Genomic DNA, 25,054 nt, shown 5'->3' with positions numbered 1-25,054 from the left:
TGGTCTGGTGGGACATCGGGTATCCGTCCGAAGGTTGTTTAAATATTAGTTATATATCTTATGTACATATATAGTCATAAATTTCCTTTCAGTTCATTCAATGCCCTTGGGTAGCAAGGGTATACATCCATGTTCATACGTACCAGTTAAATTACTAGCGAGCTACCGTATGGGTAGTTTAGGAAGACACTAGAACTAATACTAGAACGCGGTATCATACAATGAGTCAGTTCATTCATGAGTCAATACTTGCTAGATAGAGAGAACATACATTACAGATAGTACACCCAGTACACTACTATACATGCTAGATAGAAAGAGAACACACATTACAGCTAGCACACGTAGAACATTACAGTACATTACTATACAATTACATAGATATGTTTACATGATTACACTTACATGAGTGTAATTACATGATTACACTTACATGAGTATAATTACATGATCACACTAACATGAGTACGCTTACATATACATAGGACAGACGTCACTAGGTGCTATAGCATGGAACAAGTTCAGGATCTAACTTTACCGATCAATCACAATGCAATTGTGATAGTTATATCGGGTATACATGATCATAGTAGTGTGAATGTGTCACTTAGTTCATATATGCATGGGAGTGTAAAGGTCTCAAAATCCCTTTGACAGGGGAGTGTATAGCCTGGTACTCGCTTTCAAAATACTTGTATCCTCAGGTCATCGATAGTCAGGAACCGATGCAAGGTTTAGAGAAGATGGAGCTCGTTCAAGACTCATCTTTCATTTTGATTATACTTTAGTGTTTAACATAATTTGTCAGAACACTTGTATTAAAATTATATTATTAATGCAATGGATGATGTTGTTGCTTGTTTACTACTTTTCATTGTTGTGATACTGTACATGACATCCTCCTCCATAGAACGTTTCCGCCATTCTTTGTTTTGGGGTGTGCCAATTTATACCTGGGAGTCGAGATTTTACAACCTCGACATGTTTTCCTATACTTATCTTCTTCTTGCTTTTTATACTCATCATAAGGCAACCATTATTTCTTCGGTTACCTCCAATCTTCATCATAGCGGTCTCTACTTTTGTAGTAAACTTGAGCCTTCCTATTCCCATTTTCATCTAGATGGTAATCTTTCATCAGATGTGGACCATTGCAATTATCACAACCCACATGTATTGCATGTAAGGTTTGGCCATTTTTGTCATTCTTCTATCCATGCTACTTAACATTTTCAATATCATCTCCATGTCTTCTGAAGCACCATTCTCAATCCCCTAGCTCCATCATTACCAGGGTTATGATAGTCCCGTGAATGATTTGAGAATCTTTCGATTAGTTCTTTAATTTCAGCAAGATTATTCTTCGTTAAAGGACCTTGAGAATCAAGGAGTTTCCTCGTCGTGATGTTCACCCCATCGTAGAAGATCGAGTCTTCATGTTGCTCGTTTAGATCATTTTGAGGACAAATTCTTATTGACCCATTATATCACTCCCAAGCCTCATATAAAGACTCTTCCACTTGTTTCTCAAAGTTAGCTATGACCTTATTGAGTTTAAAAACTTTTGATGGTGGGCAAAATTATTGGAGGAGTTCTTCACACATCCATACCCAAGTGGTGATTGAATATGGTGAAAGTGCCTTCAACCAAACCTTAGATGCTCCTTTAAAAGTAACTAGAAGCATTCTTAACAAGACAGTCTCTTGAGGTACATTAGGAATGTTGAAATAGTCGGCTATATCATTGACTTCATCGAGGTGCTTGTATGCATATTGATGGTCTTTTTCGGAAAATGGAATATCCTTTAGCATGGAAAGAATATTTCCCTTAAGCTTGAAGGTAGTAGTATAGGGTATTGCGGGTTTCACAAGTCATGGACCGGTTTCCTCTCGTATTCTTTTCTAGTATGCCTCCATCTTTATATCATCAATGTCTGTCATGATGCCTTTTGGCTCGCTTTCGGGTTCACTACTTTTGCATGTTCCTGTTTTAGGCTCGTAACCAACTTCCTTTTTGTTAGGAGTTCTCTCAGATCTTTCAAATATGCTCCCATTTTTCAGAATGTTGCTTGATCCTCTGATGTTATTGTCCTTCTTTTCATGAAAAGTTGACTCTAGATCCTCAAGTGGTGGTGTCAATGGTGTATGATCCACGGGTCATATACTAATACAACGAAAACAAAAATAAACATGTAAAAATGAACAAAAACTAATTAAAAATTCCTAATGAACGATTATCATGACGTGGTGATAAGTGTCACCTTGTGGTGAAGTAGATAAACTAAATAGAAAGAAAAAACGAAAGAAACTCTTAAATATCTGAGTTCATGTCGTGAGCTTTAAGAGCTTACATCGTGACTTCAGAAATACATTAAAAAAAAAAAAAAAAAAAACTAATGCTAAAAATTAACTTTTTGCAGGTTTTACCCCACAGAAATGATCGATTAACTTAAAGTAATTAAATTCAGAACTAAAATAGCCATTCCCCGCCAACGGCACTAAAAACTTGATGTTTACATACTTATTATACCTACTAGTTTTACCAACTATCTAACTAACTATTAACACTAAGGTAATCGACCTACTCAGAAATAATATAGCACAAATAGTCGAGTATCGAACTAATGGATCGGATTTAATTTACTAACCTAACTACTAACAAATTAATCTAAAAACAAGCAAAAGCTAAAAAGGATTTTATCTGATTTCAAGTTTAGACAAACTTAAATACTTAACTAATGGTTGTAATAGATACACTAAAAACACTTCCGTTTAGTTCGAATTCACCTTTCCCTATGGTTAGTTGCTATTTATGGATTATTAAAGTTGCTCACCAAAATTATTATGTAATTAGCAATTCAAGTCCAAATTTATTAATATTTTCATAAATTCATGAACTACCATGTATGGTCATACACAAGCATTCATAGAATTAGTTATTAATTATAGATGGACTATGTAATATTTATCTAAGTATACACAATTATGGTTACAATTATGCTCTCCAACATAGCCAAATGTGTTACTTTTATTACTTAGACTAGATATGGTCACTCCTAGTTCTAGTAATTTAATGGTCACTAAATCACTAGATAATCAAGTTCAAGTAATTTAATGGTCATTAAGCTACACATAACTTGAATTTAAGCAACAAGGTCACAAACTATAACATGCTAGGTAATAATCAAACACATGCTCAAAACCAACTTATAAAACCCATAAATTAATAAACTAAGCCATAGAGTCAAAGTTTCATCTAGCTAAACAAAAGCAAATAAGTCCAACTACTCATGGATGAAACCAAAAACATAAGTTCAAAATTAAATCAAGACGATGTGATGACTTGTTCTTCAATTTCTTAATCTTCAAACAATTTCTCCTTCAAAGGTATGATTTATGCACTTCTCTGACATCTAAAATCGGATATCTTAGCTTATCTCTCCTCCCAAAAGATCCTCTTTCAATAATGCAAAAGGCTATTTATATTTTTGCAAAAGAAGTGGCTCACGACGTGAAATAGGGTCTCACGTGATGACCTTGGTAAAAATCGGTATCGGTCAAGGATTCTGACTTCCCACATAATAATCTTCTAGAATACCCTCTTCACATCATGGCCTTGAGTGGCCTTGTCGTGATATTGGTTTTTCGCAGGAATTTTCTTTTTTTAAGCTTCAATCCTCTAAACTTCCAATCCTTGTCACTTCTGGTCCATATTCTTCAAGAGTGTTCCATTTGGCTGCAAAATACAATTTAATTCAATAAGTACATCTCTTTGCAACTAACCAAAATATTACTCAAAATGTATTAAAAAATTGCCTAAAAATATGTATAAATATGACAATATTAGTTAGTAATGGGTTCTGGGAGAGTAAATAATAATAATAATGGAATCAGTGATGTTGTAGCTGAGCGATGCTTCTGTATACAGAGAGGGGTAAAAGATCATAAGCCGATGAAGTTGGTGGAGAGAAGGAGGTAAAGTAAGGCAGGGGAAATGTCACATTGACCGGTCTTAGAATGAAGAAAAGAGGTTTGGACCGAGCAAGAAAAGGAAATAGGTGATTTGAAATCGGAGAGAGAACGATCGAGAGACGAAAAGGAGGCGGTGTAGTCAAAGGCGGTGAAGAGGAAGTGATAAGAGGCAGGTAGCAAAAGTCTAGTTTGATGAAGGCTTCACCCTTCATCGAGTTTGATGAAGGCTTCAAGGCTTCGTCGAGTTTGGTAGAGTAATGTTATTCGGGGGATAGAAATGGTGGAGGACACCGTCTTAGGAGTAGGAAGCTGTGGAGGCGGTGGGAAGGACGTGTATCAGTTATAATGGAAGAGGGAATGAAAAAACGACATGTATCAATTACAATGCAGATAAATGTTAGGGACCAAATTGTGAATATGAGAAACTGCTGTGGCAAATATCGGTACCATTGAAAATATGAAAAGTTGTGGACCAAATCTGCCAAAACCTTTGCAACTTTACTGTAGCTAAGGTAGGAGAATTTTAATATATATATATATATATATATATATATATATATATATATATATATATATATATATTATAATAATAATAATAATAACAACAATCTTGTTTTAGAAAAAAAAAATCTTCGTTAGGTAGGTCATCTAAATCATTTAGTAATCGTTGAGTGATTATCAATGTTTTAAAACCCGGGTTTTTAATTGTCCCGATGTGATGACCGGTTCACGGATCAACCGGTTGAACCGTCGGGTCATCCCTGTTTATGGTCTTTCTCTATTTTTATATATATTTACTTTCCTACATACTGCATAAACATATAAAACCAATAATTTGATGTCCACAAAGTTGAAACATTGAAAAACATTGAAGAAACTGCAAACGACTCGTCGTTTTGGCATTCGCTACTTGTATCTAACTATCCAATCCTTATTAAAATGGGTCAATCCGGTTTTAATCGATTCAACATAAGTGGTCGAACTACGGTTTAGGGGAAACACGGTCGGTTCGATCCGGTCCGTATTTTTATAGAAAACCGCTCTCAATTGACCCGTCTTCTACCCCGGGTCACGGTCCAACCGGTTGAACCGAGCGCGTCGACCTAGATTTTAAAACATTTATTGATGATCGATGGAAAAGTATTATATTAATCATCTTGTTAGGATTGTTTATATGTAGGAAATGCTAATTTGATTGGAATTGTTAGATCCAAAACTTGCTATGTAATTTGGTCTTGTCTCTAGCTCCTTGCTATAGAGAGTTTTAATGAAGTTTGTATGTGTTAAAAAAAATGATGTTTTTGTTCTGGGCCTTAATTTTAATGCTCATGTTACACTCCCAAACTCAATATTCATATAAAAAATGACGAGTTTATAGTAATTCGGTTCATTGCTAAATAATTATGTTAATATTATTCTTTAAAAAGAAAAAAACGCTTTAACAATTAATTTTTTTTTTTCAGAAAAAGATTAACTTTGCGATTTGATCTTTAAAGCATAGTCGATTTACTTTTTATTCTTGGACGATTTACGTTTAGTTGTCTACATTGGCTATGTCAAAATCGCCTCTTGCTAGGTGTGGTCGTTGCTAAATGAGGAACTTTTAAGGAAAAGAAATACCCTATTGTCCTCATATTTTGCTTTTAATATCACGATTTTGTTTTCATATTTAACTTTCATTATTGGAAATAAGGTATTTCCTTTTTAATGAATTACAGCCAGTTTGATTTATTCTATTTGTTAATATTTCTCTAAAGATATTTATTTTTGATTTGGGCTGATTTTTTCATAAATTAATTTCTTTTCATTCACTGTAAATGTAACGAATATACAATTATACTCTCATAGATAAATCCTATATTTGGAAACTCTTTACGGCATATTACTCTAAACACACACGCACGAAAGGAACCCTCTTCCTCCTTCGGTGCTGTTTCTTCAGCTGACGCTTCATCTGGTTAATGGGGTGTGGGGAGTTTTGTGTCAATTTGATCTATCATTTCCATTATGAATTTCGTATTTGTAGGCAAACTCACTTTTGATTTCTCACGGGTTTCTTGTTTCCATTCACAAGTATAATTTGTATTGTAAATAATGAAATCGTTTACAAAATTAGGTGGTTGATGCATAGATTTTGGTGTACAAAAAATCAACCGATCTTAGCTAGCTATTTGTTGGTGGGAATTCGTGGGATACGAATGAAGAAAGCCTACATCAATATTTTAGTAGGGGCCATCAGGTTTCTGAACCAATGATTATATAAGATCGAACAATTTGAAACGTCCCAAAAATACAGTCCAAAATTTTCATTTTTAAATCATTATTATAACCAAAAAATCATCACCATAATAGAAAATCATAAAACATGTATTTCAAAACATAATATCATCTGTCAATATCTCAAAATCTCATATCAAATATCAGAGTAATCTCCCAGGCTAGAAAGACTGTGGTGTGCGCTATGCGATCATCTCGAGCTCTTTCCTTTGCTAGCTGAAGTACCTGCAACCAAAACTGAAAACTGTAAGCACGAAGCTTAGTGAGCTCCCCAAACTACCACATATCATACACATAACATATAGCATAAACACATAACATCATCACACAACATACATCGGGCTTGCCCAAGCATCGGACCGATGCCCAGAACACATAACACATATCCTATAAACTAGCATACATCGGGCTTACCCCGGCATCGGACCGAAGCCCGGAACACATAACACATAACATGCATGAATCACAAAGATATCAAGCGTACGTAACTACTTCTCAGGACCGCCCCGGCATCGGACCGAAGTCCGGAAACATATAATCTGCATCGGGCAAACCCCGACATCAGACCGAAGTCCGACATACTATAAATACATAAATGGGCTGGCATTGGTGCCTTTCGGCCCGTTCCTACTGGAGGAAAACTCACCTCTCATTCTGGTTGCTGAAAACTTGTGCGAAGGTAAGTCTGACCGCTGCTCCAGCCACTCCCCGTCTATTATGACCAAAATAAGCACTTAGTTAAAAACTAAGAATCCTTCTAAGGGTAAAATGATTATTTTACCCCTTTGATCTAAGTTGGACTGTGACCTAGGCCCAATCCTTTCTAGTCCTTCCAACTCACTAAGGTCCATTAAAGTCCTCAAATGGCCCAATTTTCTAATTTGGGCCCAACTCCTCAAATGGGCTTTCCTAACAAGCCCAAACAAGTCCTTGGGTCCTTAACTGATTCCTAGAGGCCCATCACAGCCCAACATCTGCTAAGCCCTGTAACATCCGGACTTCCATGTATATTATTTTACTTATTTATTTTGAGGTTTATTGATCCACTCGACGAGTTGGTGCTACAACTCGTCGAGTAGAGGCGGGTGTGGCCACATGTGTTTAATGATCTACTCGACGAGTTCAAGAGTCGACTCGTCAAGTAGGCGCTGTGAGTGGAAACCCTAAATCCTCAGGTTTCGGGCCTATTTAAAGGCACTTATAGCCTCATTTTCGGCTATGCTTCGCTGAGGAAAACCCTAATCGCCCTTTGAGCTTTCAGAGAGAAAGAGTGTGCTAACTTTGAGGATTTTGGTGTATCTTTGGAAGAGAGGAGAAGGTTTTCGAGCAAGGAGCAAGAGGAGGTTGTTAGATCTGTTGTTATTCATCCAAGAGATCCTGTTAAAGGTATAAATTTCGAACCTTTCTCATTTATTTGGGTAGATCTCAAGTTTTTGGAGATTAGGGCCTTTTCTATATATTATGGGGACTTTGAGGATTGTAAGTTCATGTTGAAGTTTGGACATCAGATCTGGACCTTGTGAGGTCCCTAAACTCCAAAGATCCTTGCTTTATTCAGCCTTAGTGGACCACTTGAGTGAAAAACCCATATGAGAACATGTTCTTGGCATTTCATGCCCAAAGTGCCATGCATGAACGTAAAGCTTGTGACTTTATGTGATAAATGAGCCTTGAGAGTGTATATCTAGAGTTTGGAGAAGTTTTCTACCTTAAAACAGTTTGATTAGGAAACAACCTAAATGGACTCGCCGAGTACAGGAGCCGACTCAACGAGTCGGTTAGGGTTTGTCCCGATGAGCTGTCAATACTGTTACTGGTCGAGTTAGGGGTTAACTCGAGGAGCTGAACCATCACAAGGACCTCTATGTAGCGACTAGAATCGACGAGTTACATGAGTGCACTCAGCGAGTCAGGTCAAACTGGGTCTGTTGACTCGAGTTGACTTATGTTGACTTTAGGGTTTGACCAACAAAAGTAATGGAGATCATGGAGGGATAAAATGGTCTTTTACCCACTTCAAGAGCTAGAGAGAGAGTAAGAGAAACTTTTGGAGTATTTGGATAAGAGTGAGGTATTGATTAGAAATGCTTATGTAATGTGTTAGGCGGAGGCTAGTTCGGGAATTCCGAGTACGTGACTGTTACTTGCTAGTTTACGAGTTGAGTCTTCTTAATATACTTTACCTTTAGTGGTATTTATGTGTGACCAAAGGGGCTTATGTGCTTACTTGAGTTATGCATTTTGTTTGTGTGATATATATTCTATGTTATGTGTTTCCGAGACCGGACAAAAGGGTCCAACGAGCTGTGAGACTTGAGGGTCCTCACTAAGACCGGACCAGAGGTTTCATTGAGCCATAGGACTGAATGGTCCCACTGAGACATATAGACCAGGGGGTCTCACAGAGTTATAGCCTCGAGTGGCTAATGTGTTGTATGTGGTTTTTGGGGGAACTCACTAAGCTTCGTGCTTACCGTTTTATGTGTTATTTGTTTCAGGTACTTCCAAGGACTGCATGAACGCACCGGTTTGATTGTACACACACACAACTAAGCTAGAGTTATATTTATTTTGGATCCTAGATTCGTGATAAACTATTTTTGAAAAATGTACTGATATTTGACACTTGAGGTTTTTGGAGAAAATGTGACATGTGTTTTTTTTGTGTTTGGAAAATAAAAATTTTCGTTTGAACATTTACATCGTTACAAGTTGGTATCAGAGCCTTGGTTTGAGGGATTTGGATGCACCTTCGGGTATGTCTGGACTCAAACTGAGGATTTGAGAAAGATTTTGAAGAGAAACATTTTTTCTAAAACAACTAAGAGTTTCTAAGAGAAAAACGAGAAGGAGCAGTGTGTACAATCAGCCAACGCTAGAACGGTGATTTCCCAAAATACCCTTACATTTTGTGTTATGAAATTTACATGAGATACTTTATGAGATATTATGCATGCTAGAGACTAGGCTAGGTATTTCATATATTAGGACTAGAGTGGCCTGATTTGTGGCTTAGCCTAGGGATTGTTGCCATCTGTGAATTGTCTTGAGTATGAGTTGAGTATAAGTATTTAGTAGAGATGAGATTATGAGGGGTCTACTGAAAGAGTATTCTGTGTTTGGTGAGACATAGAGTACTTGCAACTGAGATCCTAGGAGGAGGACATGGGGTGAATACAAATGTGGTGTGGAAGGTAGTATTGGGCCCGTACTACTAAAAGCACTGGATCAGTGAGCAGTCCAAGTAAGAATCCATAGGATGCTAAGGAACAAGTAGGGACGAGTGATTGAGTCTGAGTATACTCAACCAAGTCTCTGATTATTTTGTGTTGTGTTTCAGAGACATCATGGTGGGTATGCGCCAAAACCCTGAGAGCAGTGGAGTTAGCGATGATGAGATTCGCAGAATGATTCACAAGGAGGTGGCCGCAGCTATCCGAGAGGCCATCCTGGAGATGTTTGGGTCTATTAACATGACTTTGATAGAGACTTTTGATGAGCGATATGCTACTGGTACCGAGGCGGCTGCTGTCATAGCCAATGCAGTTTTCGCTGCTACCAAGCTACAGGGGGTGACTCGTTGCTATACCGGGAGTTCAGCAACACGAGGCCACCAGAGTTTGATTGGACTCAGGATCCGATTGCCACTATAAGATGGATCTATGATATCGAGGGGTGTTTTTACACTTGTTCCTATTCCAAACATTTGAGGGTACGATTCGCGCTGAACCAGCTTCGCTCGGGGGCGAAGGAATGGTGGAAGTTTGTGACAGCCAGTTACACTTCTGCAAAGCTCACTGCAATGACATGGGAGAGACGGAACGGTTGGCCCATGAGGTTTTGTCCATCAAGTAGAGGACATAGTCAGTGACAGTGATTACGAGGATGTTCCATGAGTGGGCGATGTTCTGCCCTGAGCACGTGTCTACCGAGCAGACACATATGCTCCGGTATTTGAGCATTATGAGGTGGGATATTCGAGAGTTCATGGCGAAATTGACTTATCGGTCATTTGTTGAGCTTCAGGAAAATACCCGAAAGAGGGAGATCGAGTTAGAGACTCAGACCAGGGAGGAGGCAGAGTCTTAGGGGAGGGATCGGCAACCGGCACAATCTCAGCCGGCAGCCAAGTGGGCAAAGCCCACTAATTCAGGATCCGAAGGCTAGAAGGGCCGCACTTGTGGGAAGTACAGCAAGAGTCACGAGGTGGTATGTCGAGCAAGTGTTTGCTACATGTCTGGCAAAGAGGGGCATATCGTGAGGGATTGCCCCAAGGGGTTTGCAGTTTGTTTTCACTACAACCAGACCGGCCATTGAAAGACCGAGTGCCCACAGCTGCTACAGGGATCATCATAGGGATCTGCCCCTGCTGCTATACAAGCTACAAAGAGCCGGCCAGTGAAGGCCGACGTACCAAGGGTTCGCGGGAGAGCCTTTCAGCTGAGAGGAGAAGAGGTCCGCGCAGCAACTGATGTTGTGGCCAGTATGTGTTCTTTTACTTATACTATTTCGAGTTATATTGGTAACATCTCAAATTTCAGAAGTATGATTTAAGGAATGAAAGTGAAATTTGAAGTAGGGACTCAACGACTAGGCTCGCTTACTCGCCGAGTCGGAGCGGGGTTGGGTCGCAAATTAAGTGACCAACTCTCCGATTCGAAAGCTGGGACTCGACGAGTTGGTGCTGAAAGGTGCAAAACCTAATCCCGGGGATTGTAACCTATATAAAGGGTGTTATGTCCCTTCCTCAGCGTCCATATAACCCTAGAGAGCCTGTAACCCTAGATTTCGTGTGAGCTTCCATCAATTGAGAGAAAATAGCTTAGGAGGAGGGAATCTTTGGAAAGGAACTTGAAGATCAAGAGGGTTGCTTCAAAGGAGAGGTGTAGATCCGAGATCTACATCAGTTTGTGCTCATCTTGGAGGTAATAAGCGGTTATCTTCCCTCATTTGCATGTAGATCTATTTTTGTTATGAGATTTTGGGGTTTTATGGTTGTTTGAGATCTATTTCGGGTTTGGGGCTTAGATTTGAGGTTGCCACTTCAGATCTAGTGTTGGGATGGTCCAAATGTCGTAAAGCATCAGTTATTGAGTAGTTGGTGAAGACCTTTTGTCTTAAAACCTAGCCCAAGAGTGTTTTGAGCCTAGATCTCCTTAGTCATACGTAAAGTATGTAACTTTACGTAAGGAATAAGCCTTAGAAGAGTGGATCTATAGTTTGGAGTCCCTGTATGACTCAAAAAGCTTCTGAATGTATGAAGGACTGAATAGAGTTGGCGAGTCCTTCGAGTGGACTCGGCGAGTAGTATGAAGATTTGGAGGCTCTCGACGAGTTGGATGAACAACTCGGCAAGTCTATTGGACTCAGCGAGTCTGTTCTTGGACTCGGCGAGTCAGGTTGTGAAACCCCGAACCCTTCGAGTTAAGACTCGAATCAGTGAGTCGGGTGGAGACTCAGTGAGTTGGACAGGATAGGACTCGGAAATCGGTGGACTCGGCGAGTCATGGGCTGACTCGGCGAGTCAAGTCACGAATGGAAGGACTCTGAGCATATGAACTCGGCGAGTCGGTAGGCAGACTCGGCGAGTAGGGTTGACCTGGAAGGTTGACTTTGGCCAGGAGTTTGACTTTGACCAGAGTTGACTTAGTTGACTTTCGGAGGATAGTTAGACTAAGTGTTATATTGATATTGATAGCTCGGGGAGCTAGTGGAGCCACAGTTCAGAAGAGTTGTCGGGCAGCAGCAGAGGGGTTTCAGCAAGTTCAGCAAGTGCAGGTGAGTTTCCCCTAAAGTGAATGGGTCTACGACCATAATGTCGGCCCATGTAGTTATGAGTAGGAAGACCTGGGGGTTAGCCCTAGGCACAGTATGCTAGTATGATATTCAGCACGAGGACCAGTGTAGTGGGCGGGTGCCCAAGGAATGGTTTCATTGATAGTTATACTTGTTGTTTGTGTGATACATGTATCTGCCTGGTAGGAAGGTGAGCATGGGCGAGGTCCCGTATCTCACCAGCAGTAGAGTATGGACGGTGTTCCATATCTCATTAGCAGCAGAGTAGGGGCGAGGCCTAGGTTAGGGAAAGAGTGAGTGTGGGCCAGGCCCGTACCTTACTATCAGTAGGAGCGTGGACGGGGTTCCATGACTCATCAGTTGCAGGACATGGGCGAGGCCCAAGATAGGCGAGGCCTTTAGAATAGGATTCGGTAGTATATGATTAGTTTATGTGTTGTGATATGTTTATGTGTTAGTATATGTTGGCGGCGAGGCCCAGTGACAGGCGAGGCCTAACCGAAACAGATCTGTATCCGGGCAAGGCTCGAAGCTAGGCGGGGTCTGGAGTGGCGGGGCCGTTGTAGCGAGTGAGGCCCGAGGTTGGGGGCGAGGCCCATAATAGCAGGCGTGGCCCAGTATGTGTAGTATGTGGTTATGCATGGTATGTGGTAGGTTGGGGAACTCACTAAGCTTCGTGCTTACGCTTTTCAGTTTTGGTTTCAGGTACTTCCGGTAGCGGAGGGAAGAGTTCGGGGTGATCGCATGGCACACACCATAGATTAGTCAGCCTGGGATGTTTTACTCTAATAATGAACATATGTTTTGGAAATTAATACTCTGATTATGCTATGGATTGATAAAAGAAATTTTTAGTCTTCAAGGGACGTTACAAGTTGGTATCAGAGCCTTGATTTGAGGGATTCGAACATGCTCTTGGGTGTGTCTGAACTCAAACTGAGGAATTGGTATAGAAGTTTTCAAAATGAAAAGACAGTTTTGTAAAAAGAGTTTTCAGAAAGAAAACAATTTTAGAAAAGAAAAAAGAATTCAGAAAGAGAAGAACGTTGAAAAGAGAAAAGAGGTGTGGTGCATGCAATTAGTCGAGCTCAAGTAAGTACCCCAAAATACCTATACAAGTTTATGTTATGATTATTAGTTAGTAGAACAACATGCTAGATTAGGACTAAGGATCAAGGGAGGATGCCTTATGTGCCTGTTATATGTGCTTTTGAGCTGCATGATAGTAATGGCTAGACAGTAGTAGGGTGGCCTGTTTAGGTTATGCCTGAGTTTATGAGCTTGTGTTGCATGCTAGTACAGATCCTCAATATGAGAATATGATTGCTTTAGTACGTTATGGTTAGATTTTCCCATGTCTGAATGCTGCTTGCTTTTTGCATTGTGGGATTCTGAGTGATGGGAGTTAGCCATTAGGTGGATGCGTCACGTCACATGTAATCAGGGTTGGATAATCTTAGAGTGTTGGATTTGGCCCTATTGCGCAGCTCTTGTCTGAGTCCAACCGTTGTAAGGACGATTCTTTTACTTAAAGGATTATCTGAGCCTCGTCACATGTGATGGTATCCAGGTGATGGCTAATTGGCATCACAAGGAGGCCTTCAGCGGCTGAGGACTGGTTTGGTTTGAGTCAGAGGTTTCCCTAGGGTAAGCCTAGGATGAGGTAGTGCTGGGAGCAGTAGTAGTAGAAAATGGACCTGGTGGAGTCGAAGCAGTTCCCGAGGAAAGTACAGATGGATGTGGAAGGTAGTATGGGACCGTACTACTGAAAACAGAGGATCCGTACTCGATTCGGGAAAGGCCGAGATGAGACCGGGGGAATTGTAATGTGAACGTGTATGATCCCTCAGCAGTGATGTGTATTCTGATAGTTGTGTGTTATGTTTGTCAGCATGGTGACACTGCGAGAGAGGCCCGTGGGCGGACCAGGCGCCGGAGAGGGGTCAGGCTCGGGTTCTGGAGCCGAGCAGCTCGAGGAGCGGATGAGGGAGTTGATATCAGTTGAGGTTATGCGCAGCATACTAGACCAGGCTCCTATGATCTTTGTTACAATCAAGGAGGGTATACTGGAGGTCTTGGATGAGAGGCTAGGAGCCTTCCGTACCGAGATGATGCCTTTGATGGGAGCTCGTACTTTGACATTCCGAGAGTTCAGGGCTTGCGGGGCACCAGATTATCATGGGGCTTGGGACCCCATTGCTAGCAGCAGATCTTTGGATGATGTTGCCAACGCTTTCCGTACGAGCCAGTGTCCCGAGGGGGACAAGGTGAAACTCGCCTCCTGTCTACTGAAGGACAAAGCGAGGGATTGGTAGGAAGAGATTGTTCATGCTTTGGGGGATGACGCCGCATTGGACGCGATGACATCGAGTGATTTTTCAGCTAGGTTCCGGGCTGAGTTTTCACCGATTATTGAGGTGCAGCAGTTGGCACGGGAGTTTCAGGATTTGACACAGACCACTGAGACTGTGGCGGAGATTACCACCAAGTTTAGGGAGAGGGCTCTTCTTGTACCGCAGTATGTCGCGGATGAGGAGATGAAGAAGGCCCGATATCACGAGATGTTGAGGGCTTACATCAGGGAGTTCGTGAGCAGGTCCGACTGTAAGACGCTAGAAGATATGATTTATTGGGCTAGAGAGAGGGAAATTAATTTGGAGCAGATCCGGAAGAGGAAGCTGGATGAGGTTCAGGTAGCCACAGGTTCGGGCAAAAGGCCCAATAGATCGGATTCGAGATCGAGGGATTATCAGGAACATAGCCGGTGCGGGAAGTGTCGCAGGGCGCACGGGGGCGCGTGTAGGAGTGGCAACGGTGGTTAGTCTGGCTGCTTCAAGTGCGGTCGGACTGGTCATTTTAGCAGGGATTGTATTGTTACCACCACACAGGGATCAGACTTGATATGTTTTCACTGCAATCAGCGGGGTCACAAGAAGGCCTAGTGCCCCAGTTTGCTTCCGGCAGGACGGGTGATCGTACTCGCCCCTGCAACTTTGAGGATCACATACGACCGTCAGGGCCGTGCAGAGGCGCCTGCGATAGGAGTCAGGGCTTTTAAGATGACTACCTTGGAGACGCGAGCAGCGTCGGACGTTGCAGGTATGCGACTTCGGTTTTCTTTTTTTATTGATGCATGATTATATTGTATGGTTCTGCATCATTATCGGTATGAGTATTTTAATTTTGTGCGGCTTGCTTGTGATTGAGTTATATGTCATCTGCATACCTTGGATATTTGAACGGTAGTTAGGGGATTTGCTCTATTGGAGAAGGTTACTTAGGATGCAGTAACTGTAGCATGCCTGGGAGGGACTTGGTATGTCTCGCTAGTTCGGAGTTGTATAGTTTTAGAGATGGACTGGTTAGATCCCTAGCTATGGTAAGCTTGGGTTCCTCGGCAGATTGATTATGGAATGGTAGCAAGGATCGAGAATCCTTTTCGAGCGTTGAGCAGTGAGGTGTAAGCAGGATCGAAGTGGAGGAGAACCCTTCGAGAGTACAAAGGCAAGAGCACGCAGATCGAGGATGAGTACACGACCTCTGAGATAGAATAGAAGTAGCACATCGTTTGATGGATTGAAGAATTCCGGATTGGGAGTTTGAGAAACTCCCCATCAGTGAGTGCGTGTAATGGTGACGGTTAAAGCCTGGTTGGGAAATCAGGATGGAGGATCGCTTGTAGGACTCGAGTGAGTCGAAATGAAGATCTTGAGGAAAGATAGCACGAAATGCTTTCGTGTTAGTAGACATTGGCAGAGGTAGCATGTAGAGCATGGTAGAGCGGCGGGAGAGTCGCAGCCTTCTCCAACAACAGTTAGTGGTGGAAGTGTTATAAGACTACGGGGCAGCCGTAGTATTCACTAGCAGTCAGTGGTGGAAAGTGTTGTAAGACTACGGGGCAGCCGTAACATTCACTAGCAGTCAGTGGAGGAAGTGTTGTAAGACTACGAGGCAGCCATAGCATTCACTAACAGTCAATGGTGGAAGGTGTTGTAAGACTGTGGGTAAGCCGTAGCATTCCCTAGCAGCTAGTTAGCGGAGTATGGGTGGAGGCCCGTATCTCCTAGTTAGCGGAGTTGGGGCGAGGCCCTTACCTCCTAGTATGGAGCTTGCCTGCATAGCCCTAGAGAGGTGAGACCTTGGTATAGGCTGCTCCAGGATGTAGTTGGGTGAAACCAGTGGGCGAGGCCCGTATGAGAGTAGCAGTAAAGGTTGGACCTGGTAGGGACCTTAGGGTCATGTTGGGGATCGAGGATCCCAGGACTTGTAGAGCCAAAGTGGCAGAATAGAGAGGGAATTATTAGACAGCCTAAGTTTCTTCTAAAGTCGATGGGAGTGACTAGGAGTTAGGTTGGGTATAGTGACCGGTGGGAGTCCGGTAACCCAGACATGAACAGATTAGTTGGGACCTGGGATGCTCTCGGTTCATCTGGAACCTGGGATGATGAAAGATCTATGGATTGGTAGTAGTAAGGAGTATTCACTGTGTATCGGCAGCAGAGACCCGCACTGGGAGTGTCTGGAGTACTGGATATGGTGAAAGGTATGTCATTCACGGTGATAAGGGAGGTAGTGGTTATGGAAGGTTCCCTTGGGAAGGCCGGGTATCGCATAAGTCAAAGGGGAGTGAACCCCAGGGAGTCCAGCATAAGTACTTGGGGAGCACTGGAAGGATTACCAGTGGTGAAGGAAGTGTTCTTAGAATGGTTGAGGATGGTTATCACAAGGGATAGGGTCGGTCGGCATGATCGGTCGGAAAGCCAACAGAAGTAGTCAGCGGGGGATAGACCCATCAAGCAGGATGTTGGAAAGAGATTACAGGTCGGTTAACCGTGGAGAACTTCGAGGACGAAGTTTAGTTTAAGTGGGGGAGTGTCACACCCCGAAACCGATGGCCGAAACATTCTGTGGCGGAGAACGTCATGAAGTATCGCAACCAATGTACATAATAAGCATAGTAAACACAAAACTTTACATTACATAGATTCATTTACATTGTCTGAAAACAAAGAGTTACATGCGTTATATATATATATATATATATATATATATATATATATATATATATATATATATATATATATCATATGAACAAAAGATAAGACAGGTCTTCTATATGCTTCGACTTCCAAAAGATCGCGGGGTATCTGTCTAATGTGGACCTGAGAATACAAGCAGTTTAAAAATCAGCATAAAGTTGGTGAGTTCATAAGCGGTTTGTTTTTCTGAAAAATAAACAAGTTTCCTTTGGTTTTCTGTAAAAGTTATGAATCCAAGAAAATCCCATATTTTCTTAAAAGTAAATTTTAGTTATCCGTTAGTTACACGGTCTAGTTAAGAACAGTTCAGTTATTCTACGAAAAACCCTTATTTTCCTAAAAGTTTGTGTTTGGTTACCGAATCCAAATGTAATGTACAAGTATCTACCATACTTAAAATGTTTGTGTGAAGTTTCCTGAAAGCCTGGTTATCCTTGAACTGTGTATTAGTTTTAACACGTATATAAAACTATTGTGTGGAAAGTAAACTAATTCTCAAGGTTATTAGCTTACTAAAATTCATTATTACCAATAAGTAATTCTCCGTTATCTAAATTGCGAGTTCCATAACCATACGATAGACTAAAAATGGCAATAAGTAGTCCATCATCAATTTATTACTTTCGTCACCCTTGGACCTTTCGGTTCGGCTGTAGCTAGCAGCCAGGTGCATGGTAGTCAGCCCCGTGTAGGTCTATACACTCATGTCACGCTCTCTCTCGCAGAGATTCTGGTTACGGGGGCGGTCCTCCACTCGCGTATCTCTATGGAGTGTTACAGAGGACGTGTCTCCAATTATTAAGATTAATGAATTTACAAGTAATAATGCAGAAAATCCTGTTTTAGTTTCTAATTATAAAGGGAGGTCCTCCACTCGCGTATCTCTGTGGAGTGTTACAGAGGACAAATCAAAAGTACTAAACTATTGCCTTTAAAAATAATAAAGTCCAAAATCATGTGAGAAACATATATTATAACAATATATAATAAGATTTGAAAACTAACTCTGCAAGGCAAACTGTTGGTTAATACGGTTTTGATTGTTAAAAGCATGTGGAATATGAAACATTTCAAATGAAATAATAAGTTTGAGTACAAGATATCCTTATACTTTTTCTTGTATTCCCCCCCTGAAAACATTGAAAAACACGGAAAAAGGGTGTAGGTGTATGAACTCACTAGACAATAATTGTGTCAGTTTGGGTGTTAAACGTCAGTTCGAGGCTTGAAAATGTGCGAGGTTCCTATGTAATATGAAATGATACACAATTGTATCTAATTAGACTATGAACCACTAATTATATATGATTATACACTTCAAGACGCGAAAACACTTCAACATAAGTGTTTGGAGTGACCCGGGTGGCATATACGAACGTATGGGGCATAGATATGGAGTTTTCTCTTCAAGAGTAAACTCCTTGAAGAGATTACGGCCCTAAGACCATATCCCCATGTGTTTACGTCCGTAAACTCATGGGTGGTGGGTTCTAGGTTACTAAATGGCCTTATATCACTTGGGAAAATTAGCTAGGATCAAATCTAGGTTATAGGAATGGATTAAACCAACATATGGACCATCTAATGGAGTTTACGGCCGTGAACTAGGATTTTACGGCCGTAAGCTCCTATGTACTCATTTCATGTTTTGGTGGCCCTAGATTAATCATATGTGATTCTAAGTCATTTTACAAGCCTTGGATGGAATTTAGGGCATCATTTGACCATGTTTTAGGAGTTTAGGGCCCAGGAACGTATCCTTAGGGGGTTTATGGCCGTGAACTCCTAAAGGGGTAGTTTGTTGGTGATTAAGGTCCCTAACACTCTTGTGGTTGCTTCTAGACTTTATTCCAATGCTTAGGAGGTGTTCAAGGGGCATCTTAACACCTTAGAAGGTGTTTACGGCCTAAGAATTGGTATTTACGGCCCAAGCATGCTCTTGGGCAGTAAACTCATGGTTACTCCTCAAATGTTAAGGTTTAGGTGTTCTAAGTCCATTATGGTAAGCCCCTAAGTCATATCTAAGCTCTAAAGGTGGTTTGGAAGGGTTTTTTGGCTCAAAAACCCTATTTGCATGTGTTCACGGCCTAAGGTTGTGCCAGGGCCGTATATACATGTTTATGGTCCTATTTCATAATCTAAACACGAATTTGAAGGCTAAAGATGTTATACTATGAGCTAGGATAGTTATCTTACCGATTTGGAGCCTGATTTGGATGCTTTTTAGATCAAACTTGGCTTTCTAGTGAGAAAGTAGAGAGAGAGTGGAGAGAGGGTAAAAAGTTTTAAAATGAATTTCTTTGAACTTTATATATGGGTTGGGTTTGAGACACGGTGGAATTCTACCCGATACTGATGTTAGGCGAGGCTTTTGGTCGGACCTGGTTAAGTTGTTGTAACCCGACGTGGTCTAAACTAAAAAATTTTCAATTACTAAATTGGGGTGTTTTCATGGGTTTCTAACGTGTTTGGATACCCATTAAGTCATAATAGAAGTCTCGAAATAAATGACTTAATTTAAAAATGTAAACGGAAACAATTCAAAAAGTCGAATTTTAATAACGGAACGGGTTACAAAGACGGAATAAACTTCGGGTTGTCACATTATCCCCCCGTTAGAGGGAATTGTCGTCCCGAAATTCAAAACTTTAGATAAGACTCATGGATTTGGAAAGAGATACGGATACTTCTATTTCATCTGATCATCGCACTCCCAAGTGAACTCGGGTTCTGGCATGACATTCCAGTGAACCTTTATTTATCAGGACACAGCTTTGACTCGTACGTTTAATCCCTCGATCAATGGTTTCGATTGATTTGCTCATGAGGTTCATACTTTCGTTGATTTCAGTCTCATCAAAGAGATTACTAGGGTTTCATCGGATAAGCACTACTTAAGAATAGAGACGAGGAATATCGGATGGACGCTGCTAAGTTCTGAGGTAGTCGGGGTTTGTAGGCTAAGGGATTGATCCTAACGAGGATCTCGAATGGTCCTATGTACCTCGAGTTAAGTTTTCCGTGTTTTCTAAAGCATAACGTGCCTTTCCGGGGTAAGACTCTCAACAAGACACAATTTCCAACAAAGAGGGTACACCTTTCTGTGTCAGAGTGAATAGGGGTTTGGCAATCTTGGAAAAGTTTTGAGTGAATCTACGATAACAGTCGACGAGACCTAAGAATTTACATGATTCTGCGAGAGTCTTCGGTGTCGACTAGTTCTCTATCGCTTGGGTCTCGGATGGGTCCACGTGTATGCCTTTCTAGCTTACCACGTTACCAGGGTTTGACTACGAGGGTAGCTCCAGGAATTTGGTCGATGCGAAACTTGACTTGATGTTTGGAAGGAATTCTTGGAAGCTTTTCGGAAAAAATGCAGACTTCGGGGATGCTCTCGAGGTCTTTAGCTTCCTGTTTCTCGATGGTCACATAGGCTAGGAATTTATGGCACTCCCTTCGGGTAAGCATTTTGAGCTTTGATATATGAAATGATGCAAGGGCTGAAACTAAGTTTATCGCCGTAGATTATAAGAGTTTGACCAGGGGAAAGGTTGAGATGTATAGATTTCTCAGAACAAAGGATATCAGCACGAGTGAGACTCAATCAACCCATGCCAATGATAACATCAAAGCCCTTTATTGAAAACCAGCATAAGATTGATGGGAAAAGAATGATCGCCAAGGGTAAGGGTACAACCTATGAATATATCGCAAATGTCCTTATTCTCATTGTTAGTCATCTCGACATTAGACATTTCGGTTACTAATGGAGGACTAAGATTAAGATGATGTTTGAATAAATAGATAACAGGTTCTCTTTCAACAGTAAGTATAAGGGCTGTCGAGGAGGAATATACATGTGGCAACGATGGGATCGACGGCTGCCTCAACTTGTCCCATAGCTAAGACTCTCCCAATATTTCCAGTTGTTGCTGTTTTGGGGCAGTTTCTCTTGTAATGACCAACTTCACCGCAACCATAACAGGTCTGACCGATACCTGCTTCAGAAGCTTGATTGGTTGATTGGGCTGGCGCCTTGCAGTATCGAATCGTATGCCCCTTTTTACCATAGTTGGAGCACGACAGTTCACGATAGGGGTCGGGCTTATTGTGGTCTTTACACTTGTCGCATAGTGGAAGGTTACCAGCATACCTACTAGTAGGTTTTTGAGATGTGGATCCTAATACAGAAGCAACATGCAGCAGGGATAGTAGCAGCATGGTCTGCTACAATTTGCTGCTTCTTCGAGGACTCCTGAGAAGGCTGACTCTTCTTCTTCCTCCAAAACTCTCTTTTCTCACTGCTTCTCTCTGTCAGCTCAGGAGTGGTGGTTGCTTCCTCTAAGTCATCGCTATGGTCGATCAGGGTATGTGCTAAGCATTTGGTGCTGTCGTATGTGTCTAGCTTCGTAGCCAAGACATTTCCCTTGGTTGGCTGGGTCAACCCCCAGATGAACCTCTCAATCTTTTTACTCTCCGGGGTAACCATTCCCGGACAAAGTAGCGTCATGTCATCAAATCTTGAACTGTAAGCGGGGATATCAGAACCCTTCATCTTCAGGTTCCAGAGATCGTGTTCTAGATTCTGCATTTCGCCCCGAGGGCAGTACTCTGCAAGCAGAAGTTCCTTCATGGCCTCCCAACCCATGGTATTGGCTACAGGTATGGTCAGGGATTTGACTCGGCCGTTCCACCAAGTAAGGGCTTTATCGATGAAAGTGCAGGCAGCGAACTTCACCTTATCCGTTTCAGAGCAGGCACATATTTCAAAAATAGATTTGATTTTCTCGAATCATCAGGTTAGGGTAATGACACCTCCAGTGCCATCGAAAGACGTGGGTTTCGCATTCATAAAATCTTTATAGGAACACTCCTTTCGGTGTCCCTAGCTACCTTCTTGGTTTTGAGGCTGGGGACCACCTCTTGATCCATAGGGGTTCATTTGTGACATGGCGGCTGCCACTGCGGCAGTAACAGCTGCCTGGAACATTACGGGATCAAATTGGGGAGGAGGCGGTGGCGAAGGGTTGTTGTTCTTTGAGTTGGGTCTCTTTTTTGGACGCATCTTGATCTAAAAAGATCAGGAAAGAGAGGATGGTAAGTCCTCTAAATTGAATCAAGAGATATGGTACAAGGGATATCTCATTACGACTGATATAGAATTCTATTAAGCGATAAAGCAGGAAAGAGTTAACAAAGCAGACAAACTATCGCTAAGGAATGATTGAGGAGCAACACTGGAATGAGGATTTCTATAATGAAGTTGGCTCTAGAATTACTCCCATAGTATTTCATGTTTCGCTGCGACGACGGCTCGTTGTTTGGGTATTGTTTAAGTTTTAGGCATGCTGGGCACCACAGTCACTCCCTAGCACATGTTGGCCGTGTCTCGAATGAATCTCGTTGATCGGGCTATATTGACCCTAGATATGACTACATAACTACCCAGGTTTAACCGTAGTGTACAACACCCGTTTACTTATGTTTTGTTCTACTCATAATTACGAAATCCGACGGTTAGGTATACTTGTATACTTTTCAAAAATACTTATATTTTAAAGTATACTTTTAGTTCAGAGCACTTAGGCCCCTTAGTGTTTATAGTCTTATACTATGTAAGGATTGGTATACTAGTTCACTATAAACAAGAGCTCTGATACCATTCTGTCACACCCCGAAACCGATGGCAGAAACATTACGGGGTGGAGGACGTTATGAAGTATCGCAACCAATGTACATAGCAAGCATGGTAAACACAAAACTTTACATTACATAGATTCATTTACATTGTCTGAAAACAAAGAGTTGCATGTGTTATATATATATATATATATATATATATATATATATATATATATATATATCATATGAACAAAAGATAAGACAGGTATTCTATACGCTCCGACTTCCAAAAGATAGCGGGGTACCTGGCTAATGGGGACCTGAGAATACAAGCAGTTTAAAAATCAGCATAAAGCTACTGAGTTCATAAGCGGTTTGTTTTTCTGAAAAATAAACAAGTTTCCTTTGGTTTTCTGTAAAAGTTATGAATCCAAGAAAATCCCATATTTTCTTAAAAGGTAAAGTTTAGTTATCCATTAGTTACACGGTCTAGTTAAGAACAGTTCAGTTATCCCAAGAAAAACACTTATTTTCCTAAAAGTTTGTGTTTGGTTACCGAATCCAAATGTAATGTACAAGTATCTACCATACTTAAAATGTTTGTGTGAAGTTTCCTGAAAGCCTGGTTATCCTTAAAATGTATGTTAGTTTTAACACGTATATAAAACTATTGTGTGGAAAGTAAACTAATCCTTAAGGTTATTCGCTTACTAAAATTCATTATTACCAATAAGTAAATCTCCATTATCTAAATTGCGAGTTCCATATCTGTACGATAGACTAAAAATGGCAATAAGTAGTCCATCATCAATTTATGACTTTCGTCACCCTTGAAGCTTTCGGTTCGGCTGTAGCTAGCAGCCCTATGCGGGGTAGCCAGCCCCGTATAGATCTATACACTCAAGTCACGCTATCCCTCCGGGAGATTCTGGTCACGGGGGCGGTCCTCCACTCGCGTATCTCTGTGGAGTGTTATAGAGGACGTGTCTCCAATTATTAAGATTAACGAATTTACAAGTAATAATGCGGAAAATCTTTTTTTAGATTCCAATTATAAAGGGCGGTCCTCCACTCACGTATCTCTGTGGAGTGTTACAGAGGACAAATCAAAAGTACTAAACTAATGCCTTTAACAATAATAAAGTGGATAATCATGTGAGAAACATATATTATAACAATATATAATAAGATTTGAAAACTAACTCTACAAGTCAAACTATTGGTTAATACGATTTTGATTGTTAAAAGCATGTGGAATATGAAACATTTCAAATGAAATAATAAGTTTGAGTACAAGATATACTTGTCCTTTTGCTTGTATTCTCCGCTGAAAACATTGAAAAACACGGAAAAAGGGTGTAGGGGTATGAACTCACCAGACGAGAAATGTGTCGGTTTGGGTGTTAAACGTCAGTTCGAGGCTTGAAAACGTGCGAGGTTCCTATGTAATATGAAATGATACATGATTGTATCTAATTAGACTTTGAACCACTAATTAGATTTGATTATACACTCCAAGACGCGAAAAAACTTCAAAATAAGTGTTTGGAGTGACCCGGGTGGCATCTACGGACATATGGGGCATAAATATGGAGTTTTCTCTTTAAGAGTAAACTCCTTGATGAGATTACGGCCCTAAGACCATATCCCCATGAGTTTATGGCCGTAAACTCATGGGTCGTGGGTTCTAGGTTGCTAAATGGCCTTATATCACTTGGGAAAATTAGCTAGGATCAAATCTAGGGTATAGGAATGGATTAAACCAACATATAGACCATCTAATGGAGTTTACGGTTGTGAACTAGGAGTTTATGGCCATAAGCTCCTATGTAATCATTCTTTTCATGTTTTGGTGGCCCTAGATTAATCATATGTGATTCTAAGTCATTTTACAAGCCTTAGATGGAATTTAGGGCATCATTTGACCATGTTTTAGGAGTTTACAGCCCAGGAACCTATCCATGGGGGGTTTATGGCTGTGAACTCCTAAAGGGGTAGTTTTCTTGGTGATTAAGGTCCCTAACACTCTTGTGGTTGCTTCTAGACTTTATTCCAAGGCTTAGGAGGTGTTTAAGGGGCATCTTAACACCTTAGAATGTGTTTACGGCCCAAGCATGCTCTTGGGTAGTAAACTCCTGGTTACTCCTCAAATGTTAAGGTTTAGGTGTTCTAAGTCCAGTATGGTAAGCCCCTAAGTCATATCTAAGCTCTAAAGTTGGTTTGGAATGGATTTATGGCTCAAAAACCCCATTTGCATGTGTTCACGGCCTAAGGTTGTTCTAGGCCCGTAAACACATGTTTATGGTCCTATTTCTTAATGTAAACACGAATTTAAAGGCTAAAGATGTT

The 25,054-nt window shown here is 41.1% G+C and overlaps 1 non-coding gene across 1 annotated transcript; it reads left to right on the top strand.

The window, feature by feature from the left end:
* Positions 1-1,449: 1,449 nt before the first annotated feature.
* Positions 1,450-1,556, top strand: LOC145103609 (small nucleolar RNA R71). Its single transcript, XR_013706693.1, has one exon. It is a non-coding gene; the product is annotated as a small nucleolar RNA R71 (small nucleolar RNA).
* The last annotated feature ends 23,498 nt before the right edge of the window (positions 1,557-25,054 follow it).

The sequence above is a fragment of the Lactuca serriola genome, chromosome 4 (assembly GCF_051521515.1).
Source record: "Lactuca serriola cultivar US96UC23 chromosome 4, Lser_US96UC23_V15, whole genome shotgun sequence".
Lineage (NCBI taxonomy): Eukaryota > Viridiplantae > Streptophyta > Magnoliopsida > Asterales > Asteraceae > Lactuca > Lactuca serriola.
The sequence above is the reverse complement of the archived record's forward strand: the minus strand, read 5'-3'. Positions and strand labels throughout refer to the sequence as shown.